Source organism: Aotus nancymaae, unplaced genomic scaffold (genome assembly GCF_030222135.1).
Source record: "Aotus nancymaae isolate 86718 unplaced genomic scaffold, 86718_ANA_hifiasm-v0.15.2.pri h1tg000027l, whole genome shotgun sequence".
Classification (NCBI taxonomy): Eukaryota; Metazoa; Chordata; class Mammalia; order Primates; family Aotidae; genus Aotus; species Aotus nancymaae.
In genome coordinates this window covers 3605941-3625272 of record NW_026988440.1, presented here as the reverse complement: position 1 = coordinate 3625272, position 19332 = coordinate 3605941, and the positions used below count along the sequence as shown (strand labels likewise).

Genomic DNA, 19332 nt, shown 5'->3' with positions numbered 1-19332 from the left:
GGGAAACTTTCCGGAAGGCACCATTTTTACTTAAAACAAGATCAAACCAGAAAACTTTTCACGTGTGAGTCCTAAAACTGTAAACAGGAACCCTTTCATATGGGATTCCTGAAGCTGCAAACCAAGACCCTTTTCATATGTGATTTCTAAAGCTATAAACCTAAGATTCTTCCACGTGTAATATCTAAAGTATAAGCCTATATAAAGACAGAACCTTCCTTTGTTAGATGAGCTGAATTTGGACAGATTATTCCTCAGCTCATGGCTGTAATAATAAACCCTTTCCTTTCCCATTCGGTGTTCGGGAGGTCTGTTCCTCGCAGCTGATCCTGTTACACTTCTACCTGCAGTAGCTCCATTGTGCTGGTATTTGTATTATGCTTTTGAGTTAGTTGATGTTTGTTGATTTAAGTCACGAAATTTGGGAATAGTTTGTCACACGGCAAAAAACACCTAATGAAGTCCTCTTAATTTGCATTATTTTCTAGAGGTTATTCACATCTGTTTTATTTCCCCCATTTGGATAATATTAGCAATGCATAGTGTTTCTACTTTCTCAAAGCCTATTCTTTTCTTTATTTTAGTTTCTTCTCTCCTTTGTTCCTTTCCTTTTTCCTTCCTTCTTGTCTCTCCCTCCCTCTCTTTCTTTTCTATTTTCATTCAAACTCTCACCCTCCCTTTTTATCACTCCCTTTTCTTCCCTTTCCTTCCTTTTCCCCTTTCTTTTCTTCTTTCACTCCTTCCTCCCTTTCTCCTTCTTTCTCTCCCACACCACAGATAACTCCTGTACATAATGTGCATCATGGGAAAATAAATGCATGATTTATTTGCTGTACGGGAAGCATAAAATGAGCAAAACTAATTAATATTTGGTTTTGAGATATATATATATATATACTTATTACAAGTCGCAGGGGCCAAGATGGCATGGGTTTGGACTGCTTGCCTGTCACATTACAGTTACAGAGAGGACTTTCAACAGAAAGTCGAGCTATGGTTGAGGTATGCAGTTTTATGGGGCTTTTACCATGTAACATTTCCATGGAAGGAGCACAGGAACAAGGACAGGGGTTTGGTTTCCCATAGGAGTTCCCCCATCCCAGTTTTCCAGCACTAAATGTTAAAATGTGTGCTTTAAATGAAGAGACTCTCCCCCAGCCCTGCCAAACAGGCTTTGTGTCAGCAACATGGCTATTTATTCACCTGGGTACAGGTGGGCTGAGGCTGAAAAAAGCATCAATGAAGGGCAGTGGGATAGGAGTCAGTTTTATAGGTTTGGAGTGGGCAGTGGAAAGTTACAGAAGTTACCTTAGGGTGGTTTTTTGCATGCTAGGAGGGGGTTGTAGGGTGTGGAGTCAGTAGGATGAATCAAGGTTAGTTACAAAGATAATGGCCTTGTCAATTGAGGCTGGAATAAGAAACAATAGAAGGGCTGGACAGGGTGGCTCACGCCTGTAATCCCAGCACTTTGGGAGGCCGAGGTGGGTGGATCACGAGGTCAACAGATCGAGACCATCCTGGTTAACATGGTGAAACCCCGTCTCTACTAAAAATACAAAAAATTAGTTGGGCATGGTGGCACGTGCCTGTAATCCCAGCTACTCAGGAGGCTGAGGCAGGAGAATTGCCTGAACCCAGGAGGCGGAGGTTGTGGTGAGCCGAGATCGTGCCATCGCACTCCAGCCTGGGTAACAAGAGCAAAACTCCATCTCAAAAAAAAAAAAAAAAAAAAAAAAAAGAAACAATAGAAGAATATCTCAGGTTAGTTAGATGCCACAGGGGTAGCTCATTCTTCCTTCCAGCTACTTCAGGTTTTCTAATTCCAGAAGGCCCTCCAGAGGGTATGTGCAGTTCATGGGGGTCATGAATGATGCAGGCCAAGGCATGGTCAGACCTTACAATTTGCAAGAAAAACTCAGAGATATTGTTTAATCTCCTTTCTCTGTCTCAAACTGTTTTTTCCTCAGCACCTCAGGCTCTATGATGTCTTAAACTCTTAATCATCAATTTAAAAAGAGAAACTTATCACAGAATTAGATAAAAAGTATTTAAAAAATTCATATGGATCCTACAAAGAGTTTATATAGCCTGGAGAATCTTAAGCAAAAAGAACAAAGCTGGAGGAATCAGGCTACCTGACTTAAAGCTATACTAAAAGGCTACAGTAACCAAAACAGCATGGTAATGGTACAAAAACAGGCACATAGACCAACGGAACAGAATAGAGAACTCAGAACTAAGACTGCACATCTACAACCATTTGATCTTCAACAAACCTGACAAAAACAAGCAGTGGGGAAAGGATTCTCTATTTAATAAATGGTGCTGGGAGAACTGGCTAGCCCTACGCAGAAAATTGAAACTGGACCCCTTCCTTACACCTTACACAAAAATTAACTCAAGATGGATTAAAGACTTAAATGTAAAAGTCAAAAAAAAAAAAAAAAACCTGAAAGAAAATCTAGGCAATACCATTCAGGACATAGGCATAGGCAAAGATGTTATGATGAAATTGCCAAAAGCAGCTGCCACAAAAGCAAAAAATAACAAATGGGATCTAATTAAACAAAGGAGATTCTGCACAGGAAAAGAAACTATCATCAGAGTGAACAGACATCCTACAGAATGGGAGAAAAAGTTTTCAGTATACCTTTCAACATGTCCATCTGACAAAGGTCTAATATTCAGAATCTACAAATAACTTAGGCAAATTTACATGAAAAAAAAACTTTATTGAAAAGTGGACAAAGGACATGAACAGACACTTCTCAAAAAAGGACATATATGCAGCCAACAAAGATATTTTTAAAAGCTGAACATCACTGATACAGAAATGCAAATCAGAACCACAATGGGATACCACCTCATGCCAGTCACAATGGCAATTACTAAAAAGTCAAGAACGAACAGATGCTGCCAAAGTTACAGAGAAATAGGAATGCTTTTACACTGTTGGTGGAAATGCAAATTGGTTCAACCATTATGGAAGACAGTGTGGCAATTCCTCAAAGATTTAGAACCAGAAATACCATTTTACCCAGTAATCCCATTACAGGGTATATACCCAAAGGAATAGAAATCATTCTATCATAAAGATAGATGCATGTGTATGTTAATTGCAGCACTATTCACAATAGCAAAGCCATGGAATCAACCCAAATGCCCAACAATGATGGACAGGAATAATAAAATATGGTACATCTACACCATGGAATATTATGCAGCCATAAAAAGGAATGAGATCAAGTCCTTTTCAAGGATATGGATGAAGCTGGAAGCCATTTTCCTCAGCAAACTAACCCAGGAACAGAAAACCATACACCACATGTTCTCATGTATAATTGAGAGCTGAGCAATGAGAACTCAGGGACACAGGGAGAGGAACAACACACACTGGGGCCTGTTGTGGGAGGGTGGTGGTGGGGGAGCATTAGGAAAAATGCCTAATATATGCCAGGCTTCATACCTAGGTCATGGGTTGATAGGTGCAGCAGACCACCATGGCACATGTTTACCCATGTAACAAACCTGCACATCCTGCATGTGTACCCTAGAACTTAAAATAAATAAAATTGAAAGACAAGGTAAAAGTATTATTTAAAATTAAATTAAAAGAGGTTAAACCATATTAAAAATAATTAGATAAAAGAAGTCTTTGATTTACAAAATCCTGAAACAGTACTTTCAATTTTGCTTTCAACAAATATGCAAATCCTTTAATACTGCTCCCTTCCAGAGGTGCAGCTTACTTCCCTCTCTTGAGTGTGGCTTGGACTTAATGATACACTTCTGATATGGCCTGGCACTGTGTTCCTGCCTGAATCTCATCTTAAATTTTCGTGTGAATTGTAATCCCTCCATATTGAGGGAGGGACCACATGGGAGGTGACCGAATCATGGGGACGGTTCTCACATGCTGTTCTTTTTTTTTTTTTTTTAATATGGAGTCTCGCTCTGACACCTGTCTAGAGTGCAATGGCACAATCTCGGCTCACCACAACCTCGGCTTCCTGGGTTCAAGCAATACTCCTGTCTCAGCCTCCTGAGTATCTGTGATTATAGGAATGTGGTACCACTCCTGGCTAATCTTTGTATTTTTAGTAGAGATGGGGTTTCACCATGTTTGGTCTCACTGGTCTCGAACTCCTGACCTTGTGATCTGCCCACTTTGGCCTCCCAAAGTGCTGGGATTATAGGCGTGAGCCATCATGCCCTGCCCTCCATGGTGTTCTAATGATAGTGAGTGAATTCTCATGAGATCTGATGGTTTTATAAGGGGCTTCCCTCTTCACTCTGCATTTCTCTCTCCTACAACCACGTGAAGGATGTGTTTGCTTCCACTTCTTCCATGATTGTAAGTTTCCTGGGGCAGCCTTCTCAGCCATGCAGAACTGTGAGTCAATTAAACCTCTTTCCTTTATAAATAACCCAGTCTCAGGTATTTCTTTATAGCAGTGTGAGAACCAGCTAATACAACTTCTAACAGATAGAGTAATGCTGACATAACAGTTTGTGACTCTGGGTGTAGAACATGAAACTCACTGTGGCTTCTACTTTCTCTCTCTCTGTCTCTGGGATCATGAGCTCTGGGGGAAGACAGCTGCTGTGCTTTAAGCTGCCCTGCAGGAAGGTCCATGTGGCTAAGAACTGAGGACTTCTAAGACCAGACAACAAGAAACTAGGCCTTTTCTGAGCCATGTTTCATGTGAATCCTCAGCCCCAGGGAAACACTCAGATGATGCAGCACTCGGCTGAAAACTGGACTACAGCCTTCTGAGATTAACCGAGCCAGCAGCACTTAGGGAAACTTCTCCTAGATTCCTTACCATTGGAAACTGTGGGAGATGATGAATATTTGTTGTTTGGAGCTGCTAAGTTTTGCATAATTTGTTATGCAATAGTAAATATCTAACTTTCACAAGAAAGTGTGTATTATTACACATTAATTTGCATTTACCCTAAATTTTTCATCATTGTTATTATTATTTTTGAGACAGGGTCTCACTCTGTCACCCAGGCTGGTGTGCAGTGGCATGATCACCAGGCACTGCAGTGTCGACCTCCTGGGCTCAAGGGATCCTGTGACCTCAGCCTCCTGAGTAGCTGGGACTACAGGCATGAACCATCATACCTGGCTAATTTTCTAATTTTTCTTGTAGAGATGGATGTTTGACCATGTTTCCCAGGCTGATCTTGAACTTCTGGAGTCAACCAATCTGCCTTCCTCTGCTTTCCACAGTGCTAGTATTGCAGGTGCGAGCCATCACACCAGGCTTAAATTAACTATAAGATATTAAACATGTAACTTAGTTGTAAGATGTAAGGAGAATTTCTATGGCTGAAGAGGATGCATTTTATTACCGTTCACAATGATCGCTTTACTTGAACTTCAATTTCCAACTGCGTCTCAATTAAACACAAAAGGAAGATCCACTCCTTGCGAGGGTGATTCTATGATGGCCCCCAACAACCACCTCCTGGTCATTCACCTTCCCCCAGTTATTAACCCAACTCTAATGTAGGTGCTGCTGTGAAGGGATTTAGCAGATATAATTAAGGGCATCAATTAGTTGACTTTAGGCTGGGTTTATTCTGCGTGGACTGTCCTAATCAGCTGAACCTGGGAAAGGACTGGGTCCTTCCTGAGCATAGAGATTCACAGTGTGAGAAGGATTCAGCATGAGGGGTTTCCTCCACTGCGGGCTTTGAAAATGAAGGGGCTGTGTAGGCAAGAATGCTGGTGGGTACCAGGAATTGAGCACAGCCCTCCCTGTTCTCTATCTTGACAGCCAGCAACAAACAGGGACCTCGGTCTTAAAATTGCCAGAAACTGCATTCTGCCACCTCTATATAAGCCTGAAGGAGAATTCAAAATGAAAACAAAGCTTTGGGAAGTCCAGAACAGAGATTCCATCCACATCTTGCCCAGACTTCTGACTAAGGAAATATAAACAGCTCAAGGGGTGTTGTTTGGCCAGGAATGGTAGTATACGCCTGTGATCCTAACATTTGAGGAGCTGACACAGGAGGATCACTTGCAGCCAGAAGTTTGAGACCAGCAGGATAATGTAGTGAGACACTTGTCTCTACAATTTTTTTTTTAATTAGCTGGGCATGGTAGCACTTGCCTGCAGTCATAGCTGCTCTGAAGACTGAGGCAGCAGGGTCCCTTGAGCCCAGGGGTTCGAGGCTGCAGTGAGCCATGATCATGTGACTGCACTTCACCCTGGATGACAGAGGGAGACTCTGTCTCTAAAAATAAATAAATCGACAATAAATGGTTGTTGTTTAAAGCCAATGTTTGTGATAATTTGTTATTCAGTCTTCTAAAATTCATACACAGGCTCAAAAGACTCATGGAATAAATTGATGAATTGATATGCACACTAGTTACATAAAATAAAATCTGTCTTAACTCAGTCAGTGTTTTACACTTTGTAATTTTCTGAGGTCTATTTTAATACACTCATGTTTCAATCACTCAATCAACAAAAATTAATTTAGTGCCTACACTAAACCAGGTATGCCCTCATATATTCATGTGCCTGACATTCTAGAAGCTTCACAAGATTGAGGTGTTTTATGTGGAGAAATGACATACTGTGACTCACGGTAGCAGGATCACTGTGGAGAGAATAGTCACATAGCAGGTAATGGGACAGTGCTAGAGCCACTATTCAGGAGTGACAGGGTGGTGGGGACTAAGGGGACAGGAAGGCCTGAGGGATGAGAGGGATGGAGGGAAGGGCTGGAGAAGCAGGAGGTGAGGAGAAGGAGCAGAGGAAAGAATTCGAACGCAGCAGAATTTTTAGGTTTAAGCACATTGTTTTATAGATTTTTAACACATCCATCTACAGAGCCTAGCAGGGTATTCTTCGTAGTTGGCCTTTAATATCTTATGTAGGTCTGCCTAAAAACTAATTGTTTCTTATGTTAATCAGGTTTAAAAAAATAAGAAGTATTACTATAAAATAAACACACCACTTAGATGTGGACACTTCCTAAAACAGGCAGTGCATGAGCACTGGTGGGGGGCATTGTGACTGCACTGAACCCTTGCAACTGTGAGGTGAATGAAGTCTGTACTGGCTCCTGGTTGCAACATACGGTAACACAGTGTGCTACTTTGTATTGAGGAGATGTCCTGGACTCACACAGAAACTCAGGGCTATGGAGTAAAGGTAAATTTAAAATACAACAAGTAGGAGTCACAGATACATTGTCTGGGAAAGTGAAACAGGAGATGTCTGAGTCCTGTTGTAATGCTTTTAGACACATTTATATATCAAGGGGCCAAAGTCACATTTTTTGCCAATTAGGTTTCTGATCATTCAGGAGTTATCATGATTCTGCTACCCACTGTAGTTAATAAACAAAACGCAAACTGGCCTCTATGCTATCTCATGCTCTCAGGCAAAATTTTTCCGGATTTGAAAAACAACAACAAAAAACCCTGTCTCTACACCTCCGTTCCCAGGGCGAGCTCACTCTCTGGCACCAAGCGTCCCGGGGTGAATTTTCTTCTAGAAGATTCCAGGGGGACAGGTAAGGAGTGGGAGGCAGGAAGTCCAGTTCAGGGACGGGGATACTGGGAAGAAAAGTGAAGGGAGAGGGACGCGGCCCATGCTGAGGGTTTCTCTCTGGTTTCTCAGCAGCTCCTGGGCCAAGACTCAGGGAGACATTGAGACAGAGCGCTTGACACAGGAGGATCGGGGTCAGGGCGAAGTCCCAGGGCCCCGGGGGTGGCTCTGACGGGTCTCAGACCCCGAAGGTGCTGTATGGATTCGGGAGGCGCAGCGTTGGGGATTCCCCATCTCTGCAGAGTTTCTCTTCCTCTCCCAACCTGTGTCGGGTCCTTCTTCCTGGATACTCACGACGCGGACCCAGTTCTCACTCCCATTGGGTGTCGGGTTTCTAGAGAAGCCAATCAGCGTCACTGCGGTCCTTATTCTAAAGTCCCCAGTCACCCACCCGGACTCAGAGTCTCCCCAGAGGCCGAAGATGGCGGTCATGGCGCCCCGAACCCTCCTCCTGCTGCTCTCGGGGGCCCTGGCCTTGACCCAGACCTGCGCGGGTGAGTGCGGGGTCGGGAGGGAAACGGCCTCTGAGAGGAGGGGCGAGGGACCTGCCAGGCTGGGGCGCAGGACCCGGGGAGCCGCGCCGGGTGGAGGGTCGGGCGGGTCTCAGCCCCCAGGCTCCCACTCCATGAAGTATTTCAGCACCGCCGTGTCCCGGCCCGGCCGCGGGGAGCCCCGGTACATGGAAGTCGGCTACGTGGACGACACGCAGTTCGTGCGGTTCGACAGCGACGCCGCGATTCCGAGGATGGAGCCTCGGGCGCCGTGGGTGGAGCAGGAGGGACCGGAGTATTGGGACCGGGAGACACGGAAAGCCAAGGCCGCCGCACAGACTGACCGAGTGAACCTGCGGATCGCGCTCGGCTACTACAACCAGAGCGAGGTCGGTAAGTGACCCCGGCCAGGGGCGCAGATCACGACCCCTCCCCATTTCCCACCGACGGCCAGGGTCGCCCCGAGTCTCTGGGTCCAAGATCCACCCGGGGGCTGCGGGACCCGCCTAGACCCTAGACCCGGAAGAAACTCGGGCGCCTTTACCCCGTGTCATTTTCAGTTTAGGCCAAAATTCCCGCGGGTTGGGCGGGGGCGGGGCTCGGTGGGCGGAGCTGACCTCTGGGGCGGGGCCAGGGTCTCACACTCTCCAGACGATGTATGGCTGCGACTTGGGGCCGGACCGGCTCCTCCTCCGCGGGTATTACCAGCACGCCTACGACGGCAAGGACTACATCGTCCTGAACGAGGACTTGCGCTCTTGGACCACTGAGGACGTGGCGGCTCAGATCACCAAGCGCAAGTGGGAGGCGGCCAATGTGGCGGAGCAAAAGAGAGCCTACCTGGAGGGCACGTGCTTGGAGTCGCTCCGCAGATACCTGGAGAACGGGAAGGAGACGCTGCAGCGCACGGGTACCAGGGGCCAGGGGGAGCTTCCCTGATCGCCTGTAGACCTCCCAGGCTGGCCTTGTAGAAGGAGGGGAGGAAAATGGGACCAACAGTAAAATATCACCCGCCCTCCGGTCCTGAGGGAGAGGAATCCTCCTGAGTTTCCAGATCCTGTACCAGAGAGTGACTCTGAGGGCCGGCCCTGTTCTCTGATACAATTAAGGGTTGCAGTCTCTGAGGGAAAGGAGGGGAAATCAATCCTAGGAATACTGATCAGGCGTTCCCTGTGACTCCCACAGCAGCGTTGGGCACCAGGATTTTTCCTCTCCTGCCTTGTCTTCTGTCTCACATTCGATCTGCGTGGGAGTCTGACTCCAGCTCCTCTGAGTCCCTTGGCCTCCACTCAGATCAGGGCCAGAAGTCCTTGTTCCCGCCTCAGAGACTAGAACTTTCCAAGGAATAGGAGATTACCTCAGATGCCTGTGTCCAGGCTGGTGTCTGGGTTCTGTGCTCCCTTCCCTACCCCAGGTGTCCGGTCCATTCTCTCTCTCTCTTTTTTTTTTTTTTTGAGACAGAGGTTCGCTCTTGTTACCCAGGCTGGAGTGCAATGGCGCGATCTCGGCTCACCGCAACCTCCGCCTCCTGGGTTCAAGCAATTCTCCTGCCTCAGCCTCCCGAGTAGCTGGGACTACAGGCACGCGCCACCATGCCCAGCTAATTTTTATATTTTTAGTAGAAACGGGGTTTCACCTTGTTGACCAGGATGGTCTCGATCTCTTGACCTCGTGATCCACCCACCTTGGTCTCCCAAAGTGCTGGGAGTATAGGCGTGAGCCACCACGCCCGGCCCCTCCTGTCCATTCTCAGATGGTCACATGGGAGCTGCTGGGGTGTCCCATGAGAGATGCTAAGTGCCTGAATTTTCTGACTTTTCCCTACAGAGCTCCCCAAGACACACGTGTCCCATCACCCCATCTCTGACATTAAGGCCACCCTGAGGTGCTGGGCCCTTGGCTTCTACCCTGCGGAGATCACACTGACTTGGCAGCGGGATGGGGAGGACCAGACCCAGGACATGGAGCTTGTGGAGACCAGGCCCGCAGGGGATGGAAACTTCCAGAAGTGGGCAGCTGTGGTGGTGCTTTCTGGAGAGGAGCAGAGATACACATGCCATGTGCAGCACGAGGGGCTGCCCGAGCCCCTCACCCTGAGATGGGGTAAGGAGAGAATGGGGTGTCATGTCTTGTAGGGAAAGCAGGAGCCCCTCTGCATCCCTTCAGCAGGGTCAGGGCTGGGGCCTGGGGGTCAGGGCCCCTCACCTTCCCCTCCTTTCCCAGAGCCGTCTTCCCAGCCCACCAGCCCACCATCCCCATCGTGGGCATCGTTGCTGGCCTGGCTGTCTTTGGAGCTGTACTCATTGGAGCTGTGGTCACTGCTGTGATGGGGTGGAAGAAGAGCTCAGGTGAGGAAGGGGTTAGGAGTGGGGTCTGAGATTTCTTGTCCCACTGAGGGTTCCAGGCCCCAGGTAGAAGTGTGCCCTGCCTGGTTACTGGGAAGCAGCATTCACACTCACGCGCCTACCCAGCCTGGGCCCTGTGTGCCAGCACTTACTCTTGTGTAAAGCACCTGTGACAATGAAGGACAGATGTATCACCTTGATGACTGTGGTGATGGGGACCTGATCCCAGCAGTCACAGGTCATAAGGGAAGGTCCCTGCTGAGGACAGTCCTTAGGAGGGCAGTTGGTCCAGGACCCACACCTGCTTTCCTTGTTTTTCCTGATCCTTCCCTGAGTCTGCAGTCACACAATTCTGGAAACTTCTCTGGGGTCCAAAACTAGGAGATCCTCTAGGACCTCATGGCCCTGTCACCTTTCTGACCCCTCACAGGATATTTTCTTCCCACAGATAAAAAAGGAGGAAGCTACTCTAAGGCTGCAAGTAAGTATGAAGGAGGCTGATCCCTGAGATCGTTGGGATATTGTGGTCTGGAGCCCATGAGGGAGCTCACTCAGCCTACAATTCCTCTTCTAGCGGCATTTCCTGTAGGCTCTGACCAGGTTCTGTTTTTGTCCTACCCCAAGCAGTGATAGTGCCCAGGGCTCTGCTGTGTCTCTCATGACTTGTAAAGGTGAGACCCTGAGGAGGGGGAGCTGATGTGTGTGGGTTGTTGGGGGAACAGTGGGCACAGCTGTGTTACCGGGTTTCTTTGACTTCGATGTATTGAGCTGGTGATGGGTTGTTTAAAGCATGACTGATAGAAATTTGTTCATGAATTTTTTTTTATAGTGTGAGACAGCGGCCTTGTGTGGGACTGAGAGGCAAGATTTATCCACACCTTCCATTCGTGACTTCAAGAAACCTGACTTCTCTTACTGCAAAGGCATCTGAATGTGTCTGTGTCCCTATAGGCATAGTGTGAGGAGGTGGGGAGACCAGCCCAGCCCTGTGTCCACCATGACCCCTTCCCCACGCTGACCTGCATTCCTTCCCCGGTCACCTTTCCTGTTCCAGAGACCTGGAGCTGTGATGTCTCCATCTGTGTCTCAACTTTATGATGCACTGAGCTGTAACTTCTTACTTTCCTATTAAAATTAGAATCTGAATTTAATTTACTTCGTCAAATTATTTCTGTGAGAGATTGATTGGTTAATTAAAAGAGAAGACTCCTGAAATTTGAGACACAAAATAAATAGAAGACCTGAGAACCTTCCACAGTGCACATGTTTCTTGTGCTGATTTGTTGCGGGGGAGGGAGTAGATGGGGCTGTGCCCAGTGGGTGCTCAGGCCACCGTGGGCTTTATGTGGTCACTGCTTGGTTTGTCATCTTTGCTGCTCCACTGTCCTTAACCCTTCAGTAGACCCTTGCTTTTCCTACCACGGCCTGTGATCACAGGGACTTGGATGTCACCTATGGTGATCTCTACACATAAAAGTTCTTGTGTTATCAGGAGACACATTTTTAGTCCCCTGTTCCTCTTGCCCTCCTCCCAGGTTCTCTTCCTGGACTGTATTTTCCATCTTTTCCCCAAACTTCTTAAAGCAGATTCTGATACTTGCAGGGAGGAGGGCTCCCGTAGTTTCTCATCGTGGGTAACTTTCTGTTGGAACTCCTTCTGCTCTCTCTCCTACTCTTCTTCCTGCCTGAGTTGTAGTAATCCTAGTGCTGCCTCCAATCCAAACTCATGGATTTATAAAGCAGAGTCTGACTTAGATTCATGTGTGGTTGGAAAATTGGAGCCATAAGCCTAGGGTTATCTTTCCTGAAGAGAAAAATATGGTTGTGTGCTGCAGCGTGCAGGAGGGTTGGTGTGGGAGGAGGGAGGGAGGGACGGAGGGAGGGCACACACGCAGCCCTGGTGAGAAAAGCTCTGGCAGCACTGATGTCAGTGTGAGATGCTGCTGCTCTGTAGCTGCCACAAAACAGCATTTGGCCTGAGGCTACGTTAATAAAGATATTGCCTTTAGAATAGGGAGGTGCCCTACAGTGATCATTCATTCAACTGACATTTGTTGTCTGCTAGATATATGACTGTTTTCGCATTTAGAAAACATCATTAAAGTAAACAGGAAAATTTCCAGCCATCTGGTGTATATGTTCTAGATGTAAGCTTGTCCAACCTGCGGCTCACAGGCTGCATGTGGACCACGACAGCTTTGAATGTGAGGATGTTTTTGCTTATCTGTGGTGGCAGATATCATGAAAATTATGCACTTATTTTTTTTTCTTTTTTTGATACCTTTCTGCTCATCAGCTGTCATTAGTGTATTTTATGTGTGGCTCAAGACAATTCTTCACATGTCGTCCAGGGAAGTGAAAACATTGGACACCTCTGTAGGCAGATGATAGATACAGTATAAGCAGAGTAAGAGTAGAAAATACTTGAGTTAGAAGGTGGCAAGTGCTGTGGGGCAGGTGATCCAGAGCGTGGGCTGTGGGGACAGGGAGGTGGCTGCTGTGCTGGGTGGTCAGCATGGGCCTTGTTGCAAATGTGACCTTTGAGTGATGATTTGAGGGATGTGAGGAGCTGTCCACAAGGATGACTGGGAAAGCTCTTTCCAGGCTGGAACCTTCAGTGCAGATGCACGAGGGCAGGAAAGTGTCTGTGTTCCTGGAAGGAGGAAGAGGCCAGCAGGGCTGGACAGAGAGAAACTGAAATGAGGTCAGAGGTGTGGCCAGAGCAGGGAGGCCTGGAGGGTGTGGGAAGGGTTTTTTCATTTGCTATGAATGACATGGAGAGTTAGAGGACAGTTTTCAAAAGTGGGACATGGTGGGACTTATCCTTTGAAAGCTTCTCTCTGGCTGCTATGCTGAGAACAGAATTGAGAGGTGGGGGACAAGTGAGGCAGTAGGGAAATGCTGGGGAAGGAGTGCAGTATTCCAGGATGGAGATGCTGGTTACCTTGACTGGGGTGTAAGCAGGGGAAATAGTGGGAAGTGATGGGATTCTGGGTGAATTTGAAGATGGACTTCACAGCACTTGCTAATGGATTGTATCTGTGGTGTGAGAAAGAAGAATCAGGGACACCCACAGTGTTGGACTGAGTGAGTAGAAGGGTGGAGCTGCTGTCAGTGGAGACGGGGAGACTGGCAGGAGCATATAGAGGAGAGGGTGTCGCAGGCATTCAGTGGAGGAGACATCTACGAGGAGTGCAGGTGAGGGGCCCGGATGCCTCTGCAGCTACAGCTTCACCATCCAGTTACTCTCCTGCTTCCACTCCCTGTGTCTCAGAGCCAGAGCACTGATTCTCCCCTGGGCTGTCTGCACAGGTAGGTGGAAGTCAGGGAAGTTATGGTCTGCTGTCAGTTATAGTAAGTCATGGATTATTGTGCTTTCTCAGATAATTAAATAATAAGAGAAGTTGTAACTAGAATACTTATTCAGAAGACTACAATAATGCAATCTTTTTATTCATCTAAAGAAGGCAACAGAAGAAAAATAGTTGAGTTAAAAAGACATAATATTAGAAGGCAGCAAATGACAATGTACAGACTTAAACCCAGTGAGGTCAACAATGACATTAAACATAATGGACTCACGCACTCCAATGACAAGATAAATAGTGCAGAGGGGGAAAAAGAAGTCAATATATGAATAACTGTAGGCTGTTTACAAAAGCCATAACTTCAGTAGAAGGTACAGAAAAGCTGAAAGTAAAAGGATAGAAAAGAAATACCAGACACAAGTTCATGAAAACCACACAGAGATGCCATTTAGAAAAATTACAGGACATGAATCTCATGAGACACAGAGTTCATGTAGACAGCTCACAATGTCTTTACTTTTTTTTTCAGAGACAGTGTCTGTTGCCCAGGCTGAAATGCATTGATGATATCACAACTCACTGTAACCTCAAACTCCTGGGCTCAAGCAATTCTCCTGCCTCAGCCCTCTGAGTAGCTAGGACTACAGGTGTGTGCCCCCACACCTGGCTATAATGTCTAATTTTCTCATCTGATGTGGTGTGATCAAAGAAGCAATATTATACCATGTATATGACTTGTAGTAAGAATACAACAAATATCAGGGGAATGAAGAAATAAAACCACTTAGTAGTTCAAGCCATGTCCACATTTACATTTGACAGATGAGGAGCAACATCTCAAAGAAGTAAAGTAAAATAAATCGATTTTCATCATCCAGAGCAGAGTCGAGAACACATTCCCTGTGCTAAAGGAATCAGAGCTCTACTGAGGTCAGAGCAGGTATCATAAATTGCTACTAGAATTGGAACTGATACATTTCAAGATATACTAAACAAAGGGTGTGCAAGGATTAACTGAATGCAGAGATAAAGGAAGAAAATTGATTTGTTTAAAAGATGGACAGAATCCTTTTAAAGTGGCCTTATGTGGACCAAAGCATAAGGCCCACAGACCATCTCATTGGTGAGATGAAGTGTCAGGAAATTGCCTAAGTGCAGCTTCCAGACCCAAAGGAGACCTATAAATCCTGGGACATTTTCAGTTGTCATATGGGGATTGGTGGGAGGGGGTGAGTGGGTTGCTCCTGACAAACCTCCCACAGTGCACAGGACAGCCCACGCCACAAGGGACTCTCTGTCCCAAATTGTTAATAGTGCTGCTGTTAAAAAACTCACCCCAGAGGTAAGTGCTGTAATGTCCTCACCATTTCACAGATGAAGAAACTGAGGCACCGGGAGGGAAAGTGTCAATAGGACCAGAGCTGCAGGTTGAATCCAGGCCAGCTGGCTGCAGGGTAATGGCTCTCTGGTTAAATCAGGGAACCAGGAGCAAACCAGAAACAATCCCGACTGCGCGGTGCCTTCACGGTCTATGTGCGCCCCCTGGTGTTGGTACTGGGCCTGTGGCTAAATGAGCAGAGAGTTACTCCTTTAGCCTCTGCGGATTTCAAGCCAAGACTAACGCTCAGAGAAAATAATGTCCACCTTAATTATCTCTCCAACCCTGTTTTTCCCAGTCCCAGGCAATTTCCTCCCTCGAATCCATCAACATCGTCACCTGACTGACGCACACCTACGATGTGAGGAGTGAAAAGGCCCCAGGACTACAGGACAGGACTAGGTTCCATCCCAGACATCCCTCCCCTCCCAGAGCTCTGGCTCTGTGCCTGCAGTGCTTAGGCTTTTAAACTGGGGCCCAGGGGCATCTCTGGAAGGGAGTGGTATGGAAGGATTTGTATACGTGTTGAAAGCAAAATTAAAAGTATTGTTTCAGGCCGGGCGCGGTGGCTCACGCCTATAATCCCGGCACTTTGGGAGGCCGAGGTGGATGGATCACGAGGTCAAGAGATCGAGACCATCCTTGTCAACATGGTGAAACCCCGTCTCTACTAAAAATACAAAAATTAGCTGGGCATGGTGGCGCATGCCTGTAGTCCCGGCTACTCGGGAGGCTGAGGCAGGAGAATTGCTTGAACACAGGAGACGGAGGTTGCCGTGAGCCGAGATCATGCCACTGCACTCCAGCCTGGGTAACAAGAGTGAAACCCCATCTCAAAAAAAAAAAAAAAGTATTGTTTCAGGATTTTGTAAATCAAAGGCTTCTTTTGTCTAATTATTTTTCTTTAATATGGTTTAACCTCTTTTAATTTAATTTTAAATAATGCTTTAACCTTGTCTTTTAATTTTATTTCATTTTAAGTTTAGAGTACATGTGCAGGATGTGCAGGTTTGTTACATAGGTAAACGTGTGCCATGGTGGTTTGCTGCACCTATCAACCCATCACCTAGTGATGAAAACTGGCATGTATTAGGTGTTATTCCTAATGCTCCCCTCCACCACCACCCTCCCACAACAGGCTCCAGTATGTGTTGTTCCTCTCCCTGTGTCCCTGTGTTCTCATTGCTCAGCTGTCAATTATACATGAGAAAATGCAGTGTATGGTTTTCTGTTCCTATGTTAGTTTGCTGAGGATAATGTCTTCCAGCTTCATCCATATCCCTGCAAAGGACTTTATCTCATTCATTTTTACGGCTGCATAATATTCCATTGTGTAGATGTACCATTTTTATTTATCCGGTGCATCACTGATGGGCATTTTTGTTGATTCCATGTCTTTGCTATTGTGAATAGTGCTGCAATGAACATACAAATGCATCTATCTTTATAATAGAATGATTTCTATTCCATTGAGTGTATACCATGTAATGGGATTGTTGGGTCAAATGGTATTTCTGTTTCTGAATCTTTGAGGAATTGCCACACTGTCTTCCACAATGGTTGAGCCAATTCACATTTCCACCAACAGTGTAAAAGCATTCCTATTTCTCTGCAACTTTGGCAACACCTGTTGTTTCTTGACTTTTTAATAATTGCCATTCTGACTGGCATGAGATGGTATCTCATTGTGGTTTTGATTTGCATTTCTCTAACGATCAGTGATGTTCAGCTTTTAAAAATATGTTTGTTGGCTTCATGTAGGTCTTCTTTTGAGAAGTGTCTGTTCATGTCCTTTGTCCACTTTTTGTTGAAGTTTTTTTTTCATGTAAATTTGCCTAAGTTATTTGTAGATTCTGAATATTAGACCTTTGTCAGATGGACATGTTGAAAGGTATACTGAAAACTTTTTCTCGCATTCTGTAGGATGTCTGTTCACTCTGATGATAGTTTCTTTTCCTGTGCAGAATCTCTTTTGCTTAATTAGATCCCATTTGTTAATTTTTGCTTTTGTGGCAGTTGCTTTTGGCAATTTCATCATAACATCTTTGCCTATGCCTATGTCCTGAATGGTATTGCCTAGATTTTCTTCCAGGGTTTTTATAGTTTTGAGTTTTACATTTAAGTCTTTAATCCATCTTGAGTTTATTTTTGTGTAAGGTATAAGGAAGGGGTCCAGTTTCAATTTTCTGCATATGGCTAGCCAGTTCTCCCAGCACCAGTTATTAAATAGAGAATCATTTCCCTACTGTTTGTTTTTGTCACATTTGTGGAAGATCAAATGGTGGTAGATGTGTGGTCTTATTTCTGAGTTCTCTGTTCTGTTCCATTAGTCAATGTGCCTGTTTTTGTAGCATTACCATGCTGTTTTGGTTACTGTAGCCTTTTAGTATAGTTTTAAGTCAGGTAGCCTGATGCCTCCAGCTTTGTTCTTTTTACTTAAGATTCTCCTGGCTATACAAGCTCTTTTTTGGATCCATATGTCTTTGAAAATAGTTTTTTTCTAATTCTGTGATAAGCTTCTATTTTTAAATTAATGGTTAAGTGTTTAAAACATCACGGAGCCTTGGGTGCTGAGAGAAAAACAGTTTGAAGCAGAGAAAGGAGATTCAACCATATTTCTGAGTTTTTCTTGCAAGTTGTAAGGTCTGACTGTGCCTTGGACTGCATGGCGACCCCCATGAACTGCACATACACCTCTGGAGGGTCTTCTGGAATTAGAAAACCTGAAGTACCTGGAAGGAAGACTGATAAACCCCTGCTGTGCCTAACTAACCTGAGACATTCTTCTATTGTTTCTTATTCTGGCCTCAATTGACAAGACTATTGAACTTTGTAACTAAGGTTGGACTTGGACCAAGCTGCTGACTCCACACCCTACAACCCCCTCCCAGTAACTTCCTAAAGTAACTTCTGTAACTTTCCACTGCCCACCCCAAACTGGCAAAGCCAACTCCTATCCGACCACCCTTTGCTGATGCCCTTTTCAGCCTCAGCCCACCTGCACCCAGGTGACTAAACAGCCATGTTGCTCCACAAAGCCTGTTTGGGTGGTCTCTTCATTCAAAGCACGTTTTAACATTTGGTGCTGGGAAATTGGGATGTGGGCACTCCTATGGGAGACCAAACCCCCATCCCTGTTCTTGTGCTACCTCCATGAAAAGATCTACCTGCTGACCTGGAGTCGTCAGACCAGCCCACAGATGCACACCCCCGGCTACTGTGATAAGCAGTGTCTCTTCTCTGCTTTCCCATTTCATTGTGTTTTCCTTTCCACTTCCTCCCCTTCTCAATTGCATCCTTATTCCACCACAAAGACAAGGAAAATCAGTTTAATCAGGTTATTCCATGTAGCTCAGGACTGGAAAAATCCTATGTACGTCACGGATCCGGGGATTCAGTTTTCCCCAGGGGTTTGACTATCGTGGAACCGTTCACCCTAGTCACTCGCCCACCAGGTTCATGGCCAATATTGGTGGCAGGTCAACGTACAGACACTCTCTTTGGCCACACCCCAATGAGGAGGTTCAGCCCAAGCTCAACTAGGGATGCTTATTGAGCAGCTGGGTTGTGTGCCCATTTTTCTTGTCTCTGCTGCCTTTCCAGAACCATGGGTGATCATCCATCCTCTGTCCCTCCCTCCTCTCCACTGGCCTGTGTTCTAAAAAACCTCAAGTCTCTTCAACTCTTTCCTGACCTAAAACCCAAACATCTCATCTTCTTCTGTAACACTGCATGGCCACAATAGAAGTTAAACAACGGCTCCAATTGGCCAAAAAATGGTACTTTCGACCTCTCTATTTTACAAAATTTCAAAAATTTACTCACCACAATGGCAAATGGTTGGAAATTCCCTACATCCAGGCATTTTTTTTGCACACCAATCCCTCTCTAATCTCTACTCATTGTTTTCCCTTCTGTCTGCCCCTCCTTCCTCTGCCGGTCACCCAGACTCCTCCTTGTCTATCAGCCCTTCTAACCAGGCCCTATTCCAGGACCTAACCCCACCCTCCAGAGCCTTCCTCCTCTTCTTCTGCCCACAACCCACCTCCTTATGCCCCTCCTGTTACCTCCTAACTTCATACCTGGCCCAGCTTACAGTTTAGTCCCTCAGCTACCTCCTCTGCCCCAGCCCAACTATTCTCCCTTCCAGAGGTGGCTGGAGCCTAAGGCATAGTTAGGGTGCACGTTCCTTTCCTGTTATCCAACCTTTCCCAAATTGGCCAATGGTTA

At 46.0% G+C, this 19332-nt stretch overlaps 1 pseudogene; it reads left to right on the top strand.

Moving 5' to 3' along the window:
- Window positions 1-7965: 7965 nt before the first annotated feature.
- Window positions 7966-11567, top strand: LOC135276625 (saoe class I histocompatibility antigen, A alpha chain-like; annotated as a pseudogene).
- The last annotated feature ends 7765 nt before the right edge of the window (window positions 11568-19332 follow it).